General features: G+C 45.5%; 1 protein-coding gene across 3 annotated transcripts in view; it reads right to left on the bottom strand.

The window, feature by feature from the left end:
- LOC138521885 (E3 ubiquitin-protein ligase TRIM17-like) overlaps positions 1-12379 on the bottom strand; it is a 159393-nt gene that overhangs the window by 89505 nt on the left and 57509 nt on the right. The gene's annotated exons all lie outside the window — the stretch shown is intronic.

Genomic DNA, 12379 nt, shown 5'->3' with positions numbered 1-12379 from the left:
GCCCTTCCCCCAATGCCTCCCCTCCAGCTCCCACCACTGCACCCCACTCCCTGCCCTTCCCCTAATGCCTCCCCTCTAGCTCCCGCCACTGCACCCCCACTCCCGGCCCTTCCCCTAATACCTCCCCCCAGCTCCCACCACTGCACCCCCACTCCCTGCCCTTCCCCCAATGCCTCCCCTCCAGCTCTCACCCACCCACTCCCTGCCCTTCCCTGATGCCTTCCCTCCAGCTCCCACCACTGCACCCCCACTCCCTGCCCTTCCCCTAATGCCTCCCCTCCAGCTCCCACCACTGCACCCCACTCCCTGCCCTTCCCCTAATGCCTCCCCTCTAGCTCCCACCACTGCACCCCCACTCCCGACCCTTCCCCTAATGCCTCCCCCCAGCTCCCACCACTGCACCCCCACTCCCTGCCCTTCCCCCAATGCCTCCCCTCCAGCTCTCACCACTGCACCCACCCACTGCCTGCCCTTCCCCCAATGCCTCCCCTCCAGCTCCCACCACTGCACCCCCACTCCCTGCCCTTCCTCGATGCCTTCCCTCCAGCTCCCACCACTGCACCCCCACTCCCTGCCCTTCCCCCAATGCCTCCCCTCCAGCTCCCACCACTGCACCCCCACTCCATGCCCTTCCTCTAATGCCTCCCCCAGCTCCCACCACTGCACCCCCACTCCCTGCCCTTCCCCTAACGCCTCCCCTCCAGCTCCCACCGCTGCACCCCCACTCCCTGCCCTTCCCCCAATGCCTCCCCTCCAGCTCTCACCACTGCACCCCCACTCCCTGCCCTTCCCTAATTCCTCCCCTCCAGCTCCCACCACTGCACCCCCCCCACCTTGGGTGTCCATTGTCATGTTTCGGCTTTTCCTCCCTGGCACCCCATAGGGGAGGTCACACACCCACAGATCTCACTTTTTCAGAGCTTAACATTCTCAGCACACAGTAAAGGACCACGGAAAATGGCATTAAGATCAGAGATAATGCAGCCTCTTTATTGGATCAGGCATATCATGCCACTATATCTGATAAAAGGACCTCCTATTTTGAACCCAATACTGGCTCAGTGTCCTTGCAAGCAATACTTCGGGGGGGTTTTAAATGTGACCCCCGAGGTATTGCATTACCCCCTACCTGTGCATCTCTCAAATCCAAACGATTGCAATTGACTGCATCGGGAGAGTAACTTCATGCATTGGAACAAACATACCCTATTACCCCAACACCACAAGACCTAAAGGCGTTAATGCTAAGTTTCAGGCTCTCGCCGACCATGAAGCTAAATTATTATCTGAGCCGGTCCAGGTCCAGAAGTCTGGGGATGCCGATATGCCCGAGACAATGTTGGCCAGACTGTTGTGTCACGAGTACGGTCAGACCTGTATTCAAACTATTCAGAGGCCAAGGGGTCCCTGATGCAGCGCTCTCAGGATATAAATAATGTCTTTATTGGCCTTTTGGGGTTCTCTAATCAGGAAACATGGTCTACTGAGGTGGTAAAGATAAGATATTCAGAATCAGCCCTGGGGACAGATTCTGAGAGGCCACCCTATTCTGGTGAACAGGACGACACTAATGTCTAGACAAACTCTATCAAGGTAGTGTGACTGGGCAGTAAGGCTTAGACTTGGGAGAGTGTGGGTGGTGATGGGTTTAATTAAGCACACACAGAGCACTCTAATAACTCAAGTTAGGCAGAATGTATACAAATGCACTCATATGTAATAGGGCTTGAACCAACTCTTATCAATGAAAATCACAGGTAAGCAAAACTACTAACTGTACACTATCAACATATGTACATGCGTCATTACGACCTCCAACACATGGTATAGGACAACAGCCCTTGCAGCCACGACTGCAGAACCGCTCAGTTTCCACTGCAGGAAGGGGAGGGTCCAAGCCACACATATTCTACCGGATCGGTCTTTTCAACACAATACTTCTGACCAAAATAAAAACTCTTTATTTTCACAACAAATTTTTCTTAATGGAAAAAGGCCTTTGGCATGTCTACTTTTAATATCAACAACCTTTTGGTTTATTTTTTCTGCATTATAATTTATTTTAAAGTTGTATTCCTCCCTTCTCTAAAGTAAAATGGTAAAAGACTGGTTAGCCTTTTATTGTCCCCTTCTAACTTCTCCCCCTCCCCTTCTTTAATGATGATTTGTGTCAGTCCTTCCATTTATCCTTTTTTAGGAGTTATTTTAACTATTTATAACTTAATTTTCCAATTCATCTTTTTTCACACCACTATATATTTTGCTAGATTTGATGGGTTTTATGTACAAGTCAACAAGTGCATTATCAGTGAAATGTATATGCATTTAGTTTTTCATGCAGTCATGGATGACCGGTTCATTTCTTATAATCGACCCCACAAAAAAACATGGTTTTTGCTTCTTGGGAACCCCACCAACCAAATACTCATCCAATCAAACACTCATCCAATCAAACACTCATCCAATCAAACACTCATCCAATCATGAGTAGCTGGCATGGACCTCGAAGAGTTAATGCCGAAGCTATCCCCAAGTGAGAAAAATGCCCAGACGGCTTGGTAGCTACTAGCAGGACTGCACAAAATCAAATCTTTCTGGCCAGCCTCGGGTTTCAGGCCTCCAGTATTCCCCAGTTCTAGGCCACCTGGAAGTGGAAACCTACTCCGCTCTGACCTTTCCCCTCAACCCTCGCACCACACGAATCATCGGCATCAAACAGTTTGACCACATTTCCCCCAACCTTTCTAACAGCCCAAATAATCTTTAAAATCGCCTTTATTACATACAAGGCTGTGGTAACCCAGCCACACCTGTACCCAGCCAAGGAACTGGTCACATTAGGAAGCCAGAGCAATTCCAGATGCCACACCCTGGCAAGACTGGAAATAAATACATGCCCAAAAGCAAAAAAACAGGAAATCTCCCATTATGCGCAAGCACTGTGGCACACGATCCTAACCGCGCAGCACCATTATGCCTGCAGTTTACGAAAAAACAGAAGACCTTGCTATATAAGGAATTTCTCTAAAAACTCAGTGCACCAGGTAATAGCATTCAGGGTATGCGGCTCTCGGCGCCTGGACTCAACCATTGTGACGCTCTCCATTGCTTGCTATCTACCTGTGCGCTACACAAGTACAAGAATACCGACATATTTGTTTTTCATTTAGCTGTGCATATTTACATGCATTTCAATTAAATAAGTGCGTTGAGGTGGTTGGAAAAGCCTTCCCGATCAGCATCACCTCTTGGGTGGGCCTGGACTCATATCTACCTTTTAATTCCGTGAGCTTCTCCTGCAGGTGGGCATGTCGCGTGGTGCTCTGCAGCGTTGTCTCCATTCCAGGGGCATCTTCCTGGGGCTTCAGAGCCTTCACTTCACTGCACCTGAGAATTATAGAAAGATGCTGTATATAACCCTCGGCCTCCAGTGACAAGTAAGAGTAAGGGGGTCTAAACGGTGAGATAAGGGGGGGGGGGAGAGACGCCATTCCTAAAGATGGGAAAGGAAGGCTCTGACTCAACAGGCGCGGAAGGGAGGGGAGGCACATCCCCTATAAAACAGAGGGGTAGATAGCACCACACGTGTGATAAATGAGAAACAAGAGACCAGCAGGGGAGTGAGGAAGGGCAAAGGAGCCACTACTGGGAGGCACATTCTGAATGAGAGACCCCCGGAGAGCAGAGCCCCGGATAGTTAGCCTGGCTAACTATCGCCCAATCTCCATCACTCCCTTCCTGGGCAAGCTCCTGGAGAAACTGGCCATCTCCCAGCTTAACCTCCATGCTGAAGCTGTTGGTAGTCTTCATGACCACCAATCCGGCTTCAGAGCGGCCAGAAGCACGGAAACTGCTCTCCTGAACATCCGTGATGACCTGCTCTTGAACCTCGACTCCAACACTCCGTGTGTTCTCATTCTGCTTGATCTCTCTTCTGCCTTTGACACTGTCAACCATGCCATCCTGCTCAACCGTCTCCGCGATAACCTGGGTATCACTGGTCAGGCTCTGGCGTGGCTGACCTCTTTCCTTTCCAATCGACCCTCCCAGGTCCAACTTGGGTCCTTCCTCTCTGACATCTTTTTCTCCACCTGTGGTGTTCCCCAGGGATCTAATCTCTCTCCCTGGCTTTTCAACCAGTATCTGGCACTTCTTGCCCACCGCATTGCCGCCCTCTGCCCCAACTTTCAGTGCTATGCGGACGATACCCAGCTCATTTTCAGGCTACCCTCGGCCTCCTCCTCTCCTGCCCTCATCTCTGACTGTCTGTCTGCTATCCAGGAATGGTGTGCTGCCAACGACCTCCGCCTTAATGCTAGTAAGACTGAGATTCTACTCATCGGCACAACCACTCCCTCCTTCCCTGCAGCTCTCTGGCCAGCCTCTCTTGGGCCTCTTCCTGCTCCTACCTGCAAGGCAAAACACCTCAGGGTCATCTTTGACTCCACACTCTCCTTCTCTCCTCATATATCTGACGTCTCTAAGAAGTCACACTACCAGCTGCACCTCCTTAGAGGTATTCTTCCCTTCCTCTCCTTCCCCCAGAAGCTCACTGTCTCCCGAGCCCTGGTTCTCTCGAAGCTGGACTACTGTAACAGTCTCTATCTTAATCTGCCTGCCTCCACTCTCTGCCCTCTGCAACTGATCCAGAACAGAACTGCGAGACTTGTCCTTGGCCTCAAGCCCAGGGACCGTATCTCTCCAGGACTGAAATCTCTACACTGGCTCCCAGTGGCTGCAAGGATTACGTTCAAAACCCTCTGCATTGTCCACAAGGCCTTCTGGGGCCTGGGGCCTAAATACCTGCAACTCTCTCTTCCTAAATATCTTCCTTCCCGAGCCCTTCGCTCATCCGTCTCCAACTCCCTCAGGGTCAGCCGCTTCTCGAAGCAACGAGCTGGGGGTAGATCTCTCTCCGCGGCAGGAGCCTCCCTCTGGAACAGCCTCCCTGCCTCCCTGAAACTTGAGGAGAACCATCTCCGGTTCCGGAAGCACCTCAAAACCTTCCTCTCTGCTTCTGCTTTCTCTCTCCCTCTCCCCTGCTAATTCTTCACTAAATTCTGCACTGAATCTGAAACTTGGCCACTCTCACCGACCTCGGTCCTGGGCCCAGCCACTCTCCACTTGCACTGCCTCCCTGGCAACCCCTGCACTGTGGGACTGTTCTCTGTATCCCTACAGCCCCCCCTTCCCAGCACTTGTCTGCACTTACCTTGCACTTGCCACCAGCTGGCCCTATTTATTTATCTATTTATTTCTATTCTACTTACCTTGTACTGCACTTTTCCCTTCCCCCTACCCCTGCACTTGCGCGGTCTGAATGACACCTGGCCTAGTAGGATCGGTGTCTGTCCTCCCCCTGTTCCCCCCTCCCTGCCTCGTCGCGCCATGAAACACTTGTGTATAGGCGCGTTACAAATGCCATATCATATCATATCATATCATATCAGAGTGTGGGCTGGGGAATCTCTACATTCTGACTGGGAGACCCCTGGGGAGGAGAAGGTGGGCTCAGGAATCTCGACATTCTGATACATTTTGAATGAGAGACCCCTGGGGGGGGGAGAGGGTGGGCTCGGAAATCTCTACATTCTGACTGGGAGACCCCCGGGGAGGAGAGGGTGGGCTGCGGAATCTCTACACTGAATGAGAGACCCCTGGGGAGGAGAGGGTGGGCTCAGGGATATCCACATTCTGATACATTTTGAATGAGAGACCCCAAGGGAGGAGAGGGTGGGCTCAGGAATCTCTATATTCTGATACATTTTGAATGAGAGAACCCCGGGGAGTACAGGGTGGGCTCGGACTCTCTACATTCTGCCGGCCTGGCAACAAATAGCGACTATTTTGTGTAATGGTGACGCGAGTAGCATTTTGGCCATCTTGGGTGAAGCAAAGGGATGCATTAAACAATCTATGATTAACCCCATTAATGAGCATAAGTGGGTGGCGTTCCTGGCTCAGGGTAATTCCTTCCCCCAGGGGCCATTGCCTTCTCAGATAGAGTTTAAACAGTCTGGTTTGGTATTTAAGATTACCGAGAAGGACATATATATGAAAATTATGAGTTTACAATCTTCTCGGGCTCCTGGACCCAATGGCTTGGATAATCTGGTCCTGCGGCATAATCCTCATTTTTGGTGCTCCATACTTGAAATATTATTTGATAAGGTCCTAGCTGAAGGCACAATTCCGATCTCATGGCAAACTGCAATTCTTGTTCCAATACTAAAAAAAAGGCTCTCCCCTGGACCCTGGTAACTACCGACTACTGTCTATGGTGGACTCTACTGGGAAGCTTTTTGCTTCATTCCTTCTTAAGGAATTACAAAAGTGGGTAGAACATGGTAGTATTTTGGATAGATAAACTGGAAGGTAAACACCTAGCACTGAGAATCTTAAAAGATAATTAGTGATATGTGATCCTCTATTATGAAAATAGAGTTGTTCTTAAGTTGGTTCAAGGTGCAGGGGAGAAAGATAACAACCCTGGCATATGGGTTGTACATATACAAAAGGACAAGAAAAAGTACCCACTTAGGGAAATCCCGTCCCCTGCACTCTAGTGATGGCTTAAACAAGCTCAAGGTAATTATATTCCCAAATCGGGAAATCAATGTAAATTTTGTCAAAGAATTACAATCTATGTACGTACATAGTATTCAGAAACATAGGTTTTCAGGCAAACAGTAATTAAAAAATGCTTTAGGTACAATTCAAAAGTAGATTAGTTTTCCAACGAAGATTTATTTTTCATAAGCATATGCCCAACGCGTTTCGAGATAATGTTCTCTTCATCAGGGGCTGTAATAGTTCATGCAATAATCAAAGAAGTTTTCTAAAGAAATATATAAAAAAACAATATTGTCAGAATACATGGTAATCAGACTTAATGTGTCAAAGACAAAAAATGCTCAGGTAAACAACATGGTGGATGATGTACAAGCAATAGCTCAATATTGTTAGAAGCTAGAACCAACATTCTCAACATCTGCCTGAATATAACAGATTCAAAATGTTCTTATATATGCGGATGATTATCCCATTAGTGTCAAAAATTGCATAGTTAAAGAGGAACATCATTTTAGTGAATTATACCCAGGTGTAAAAACCTATCAATTCCAAGACGAATAAAAAACAGGCCTACTGTGTGTTCAATATAAGTAGGAGGTAGGTGAATTATTTGGAGGGTGTAGCATCCATGAAGAAAGTCTGTATCCCCTATAAGTGTAAAAGAAGAGGGGATGTAACTATGTAAAAGGTCATGTTCGTCTTTTAAAGAAAGTAAATGGGGAGCTAAAGTCAAGATGGGCAGACTTACTGGAAAAAGTCCAGGAGACTGCTACCGTTCTCGTCCGTCGGACACCACACAACTCCAGGGTGAATACGATGATATGATGCAGAGATTTATCAAAAGAGGCTTTCCTGATGCAACCATTGATAAAGCAGTCAGACGCATGGATACTCTATCTAGATCAGACCTATCGGAAGATAAACCTAAAAAATGTACAACTAGACCCATCCATACACTGAAATTCTCTAGTCAGAGTTATCAGATCAGAAGGATCATCACCAAGAATTGGGACTTAATCAAAGCAGACCCTAATCTCAACAGACTATTCCCGGAACCACCAATGTTGGCTTACAAAAGAGGAAAGAACCTGAGGGATAGCTTGGTTAAAGCAGAAAAGAAAAAATCCTCAATTCAAACATCTCTGAGAAAACAAAAACCAGGAACCTACCCATGTTTACATTGTCAACATTGCTCAAATATCAAAGGAGAGTACATTTGCCATCCAAACAACGGCAAAAAAATACCTTGATCAGATTATGCCACATGTGACAGCAAAAATGTTATCTACGCCTTAAAATGTCCCTGTGGGAAATATTATGTAGGCAAAACTATTAGGAAAGCCAAAGAACGTTGGACAGAGCACAAGGCCAATATTAGGACCAGCAATGTCAAATCATCATCATTTAGACATTTTAAGGAGAATGGACACAACATCTCACAACTAAAATGGGTAATTTTAGAAGTAGTACACTCTTTACCGAGAGGGGGAGACTTTGCCAAAACATTAGCACAGAGAGAACTATACTGGATCCATAGATTGGACGCAGTGAATCCCCAAGGTTTAAATGAAGATTACTACCTTGGGCCATTCCTTTAAAGCAATATTCTCTATATGACCTCACACTAGATTCCTCTATCTACTCTGCACATCCTCTTAGGTACATAACCACGCCTTGAGGCTGAGATTACTCTTATCCAAAGTAATCTTATTTAAGATTGTGAACTCTTATTCCAGAGACAGCTGACTAAGTAATGGACCCTCTTTTGAGGTACTTGTCATCCAACTTACATCAATAGACTGTGAACTCTATCTACATGAGACAGTGGTTTACTTTATGATTCACATTGATTGAACTCAGCCAGTGCATGTTTTTTTACACATTTATCCACATTCCTGTACCTCAGCAAATTGTTTTCAATTTGCCTTGGAAAACACATGGCATCATAATTTTTGTCATTCCTTGACACCGTGCTAACATATTTTTGTAACACTCTTGCGCTATTGTACCTAGTACAATATTTAATCTATTCACTATCTATTTGATATAGAGACCATTTGAGAGACAGACGTCACCACTACCTTACTAACTCTCCTAAATTCCACATATTACCTATTATTTAGCCGGCCTTTTTCTATATAGCCGCGCCTAAATACTTGACATTACCCACCTTTTATCGCATCTCATGCATGAGTTAGTACTTTTTACAACAGTCCCGAAAATTGTGTTTACATCTGTGATGTCATTCACGCCACAACGTGATGACGTTACATCTATGACGACCACATCACATGCATCAGCCTGTCTATCCAGTACAGACGCGAGAATATTGTTTACATTTGTGATGTCACGCACGCCACACCGTGATGACGTCACATTCGTGACGGATTTAGCACCCGCCATCTTGCCAGCACGTCACACAGCGCTGGATCAGATTGGGTGTTGTTGACGGAAATCCTCTCCTTGTAACACTAGTAAGTACACGGGCATTCCCTTTGTTGTGCCTTTATGCCCTTCCAGGGCTACAGAGCACACATACTTACCTCTAACCCCAGTGATTGTTGTGACTCTTACGAGTCTCGTAAACACGTGGCTCCTTCGTTTAGGTGCCGCCTAGAGTATGGAGATACACCGCTGATCCCTCCCTTTGAAGTCTTAAACGCCACGGTCCCTTTGGACGGACGAGAATGTTAGCAGTCTCCTGGACTTTTTCCAGTAAGTCTGCCCATCTTGACTTTAGCTCCCCATTTACTTTCTTTAAAAGACGAACAGGACCTTTTACATAGTTACATCCCCCCTTCTTTTACACTTATAGGGGATACAGACTTTCTTCATGGATGCTACACCCTCCAAATAATTCACCTACCTCCTACTTATAGTGAACACACGGTAGGCCTGTTTTTTATTCGTCTTGGAATTGATAGGTTTTTACACCTGGGTATAATTCACTAAATTGATGTTCCTCTTTAACTATGCAATTTTTGACACTAATGGGATAATCATCCACATATATAAGAACATTTTGAATCTGTTATATTCAGGCAGATGTTGAGAATGCTGGTTCTAGCTTCTAACAATATTGAGCTATTGCTTGTACATCATCCACCATGTTGTTTACCTGAGCATTTTCTGTCTTTGACACATTAAGTCTGATTACCATGTATTCTGACAATATTGTTTTTTTATATATTTCTTTAGAAAACTTCTTTGATTATTGCATGAACTATTACAGCCCCTGATGAAGAGAACATTATCTCGAAACGCGTTGGGCATATGCTTATGAAAAATAAATCTTCGTTGGAAAACTAATCTACTTTCGAATTGTACCTAAATCATTTTTTAATTACTGTTTGCCTGAAAACCTATGTTTCTGAATACTATGTACGTACATATATTGTAATTCTTTGACAAAATTTACATTGATTTCCCGATTTGGGAATATAATTACCTTGAGCTTGTTTAAGCCATCATTAGAGTGCAGGGGACGGGATTTCCCTAAGTGGGTACTTTTTCTTGTCCTTTAGTATTTTGGATAGATACCAGTGTGGATTCCTTGATTAAGCAAGCACAAGGCCCAAATAATCCCCGTTTATATGCTATTTTTATCGACTTCAAAGCAGCTTTTGATACAGTCAGGAGGGATTTGCTCTGGCGCAAATTAGATTTATTAGGCTGCCCATCGGGGATACTCTATTATCTAGTTACTACATAGTAACAACACAGTGTGTCTGAGACTGCATAGTGGTGGAGCTATGACCAGGCCCGTTATTCAAATGTGTGTGGTTAAGCCCAGCGTTGTGTCACGGCTCCTCTATTCTATAATCTCTATGTCTCAGACCTTCCCCTGTTTTTGTCCCAGACAAGAGGCTGTCGCCCTAAAATAGATGACACGCATTGTACCGTCCTGGATATTCGCTGGCTGGAATAAGACAACTGTATCTACAGTGTCTTGTTCGGCTGTCATTTACGGCCTGGAGAGTCTGGTAGATATTGATTTAAAGTGGCTCCAGCTGATTGAGGGTAGATTTTGGAGGAAATTACTGAGTTTGCCTAAGTGTGTCCTCATGGCTATACTGAGGCTCCAGCTGGTATTGATTCACTCAAATCTTTGGTCCTGAAGAAGAGATCTATCATGTACATAAAAATTATGAATGGACCATCTAATCCTCTCCTACAAAGTCTAGGTAATTTAGAGCAGAGATTGAAAATGAAATCCAGCTTTAGAAAGAGTATGAACTCTTTATTTAAAGATATAGGTTGGATCCCCAAATGGGGAGAAGAATATTTCAATCTGCGGCGTTGCTTCGAAAGACGCCTAGACTTGTGGGACTGGAATGAAAATGTGGTACATTTGAGCTTGTTAAAAAGCTATACCTTTGTGCCTGATATGTTATACACCTTCAAGAAGAAGCAACCCTATGTAGTCTTATTTCCTGCAATTCAATTGAGGAGATTCATTCTTCTATTACGTATTAATAGGATTCCGGTGTAGAGTGTTTTGGGCCCTTCACTTGCTCTGCCGGAAGATGAGTGTTTATGTCGTGTGTGCCTTGATAAGGCACACACTGAGTCAGCTACACATGTTTTGACAGAATGTGTAAGATTGGGACCAGTACACATGAAACAGTTGAGTAAATTCGTATAACAACTTGACACCATTAAGGATTTGTCATTCTGGAAGAAATACTTAAATACCTATATTAGGGGTTTGCGTATTGCCTTGTATAGTACATGGAAGGTGGTGGAAACACATTTAATTACGGTACATGAAGAAGGAAATGAAAATGCACTTTAACGTATCTGCGCCCCGGGTAAATGGGGCACATAAGGTGACGAGGATATGGTGACTCTGATTATTTCGATATTTAAATATCTCAATATATGCTGCTAAATTGCTGAGTTCCTTATCAGTTTTTCATTTATTATGATATTACATGGACGCGGTAGCGTCCATGTAGTTATGGTTAAGTTGGTGTTTCCATAGGAAGAGCACTTTTTGGGTGGCTTATAACTTTGCTCCCTCTGGACGAATCCTCACCAAACTTTGCAAAAAAAGTATATGGCCCAGTCTGCATTTTTTTGCAAAGTTTGGAGAGGTTTGGTCCAGGGGGGGCAAAGTTATAGGGGGGGGTCCCAAAACTTTTGTTTTTTCCTATAGACATAATGGGAAAAAACTTTGCGCACGGCTACAGCCCCGAACCGCTGGACGGATTTACACCAAATTTGCGGCAGTAGCGGCGGCTTGGTCCCGAAAGCGTGCTTTTGCAAATTTGGTGTAAATCCGTCCAGTAGTTTTTTAAAAAATGACCAAAATGTAAGGCAAAAAAATTAGTGATATCTGTGTTCGCTTCGCGGACGGACTTCCCTGTTCGCTCCGCGGACAGCACCCCGATTGGCCCATGGGCTTGCGTCATGTCCGCGGACATGCGACGTGTTCGCTGATTGGACGGCATGGGGAATGGAGCGCGTCAGATTTTGTGTGGCGCCCGCCATCTTGTATTCGCCGTCGACCGCGTACAGCGCGGTGAATCTTGGATTAAAAATTGTATTTAGTGGAGTGTGTTGGTGTGTAAGAGTGTTTGGGGAGGGTGGGGGAGTATGAAATAGGTTCAATGTTTTGTTTTATTATGTGCTATACGCTTTTGTTGTGTTCGATTTGTCCGCGGAGAACACGGCTGTTCTGACATTTTGTAAATAAACTAAATGGTGGGGTGTTCAGAGGACGGAGTATGTGTCCTTTTTGTTCGCAAGGAAGGTAAAATTGAGCTAAAAACACTTGCGGTGTACTTAAATGTTCGTAAATACA

The sequence above is a fragment of the Ambystoma mexicanum genome, chromosome 13 (genome assembly GCF_040938575.1).
Source record: "Ambystoma mexicanum isolate Mex_15411 chromosome 13, UKY_AmexF1_1, whole genome shotgun sequence".
NCBI classification, from domain to species: Eukaryota; Metazoa; Chordata; class Amphibia; order Caudata; family Ambystomatidae; genus Ambystoma; species Ambystoma mexicanum.
This window is presented reverse-complemented; position numbering and strand designations above follow the sequence as displayed.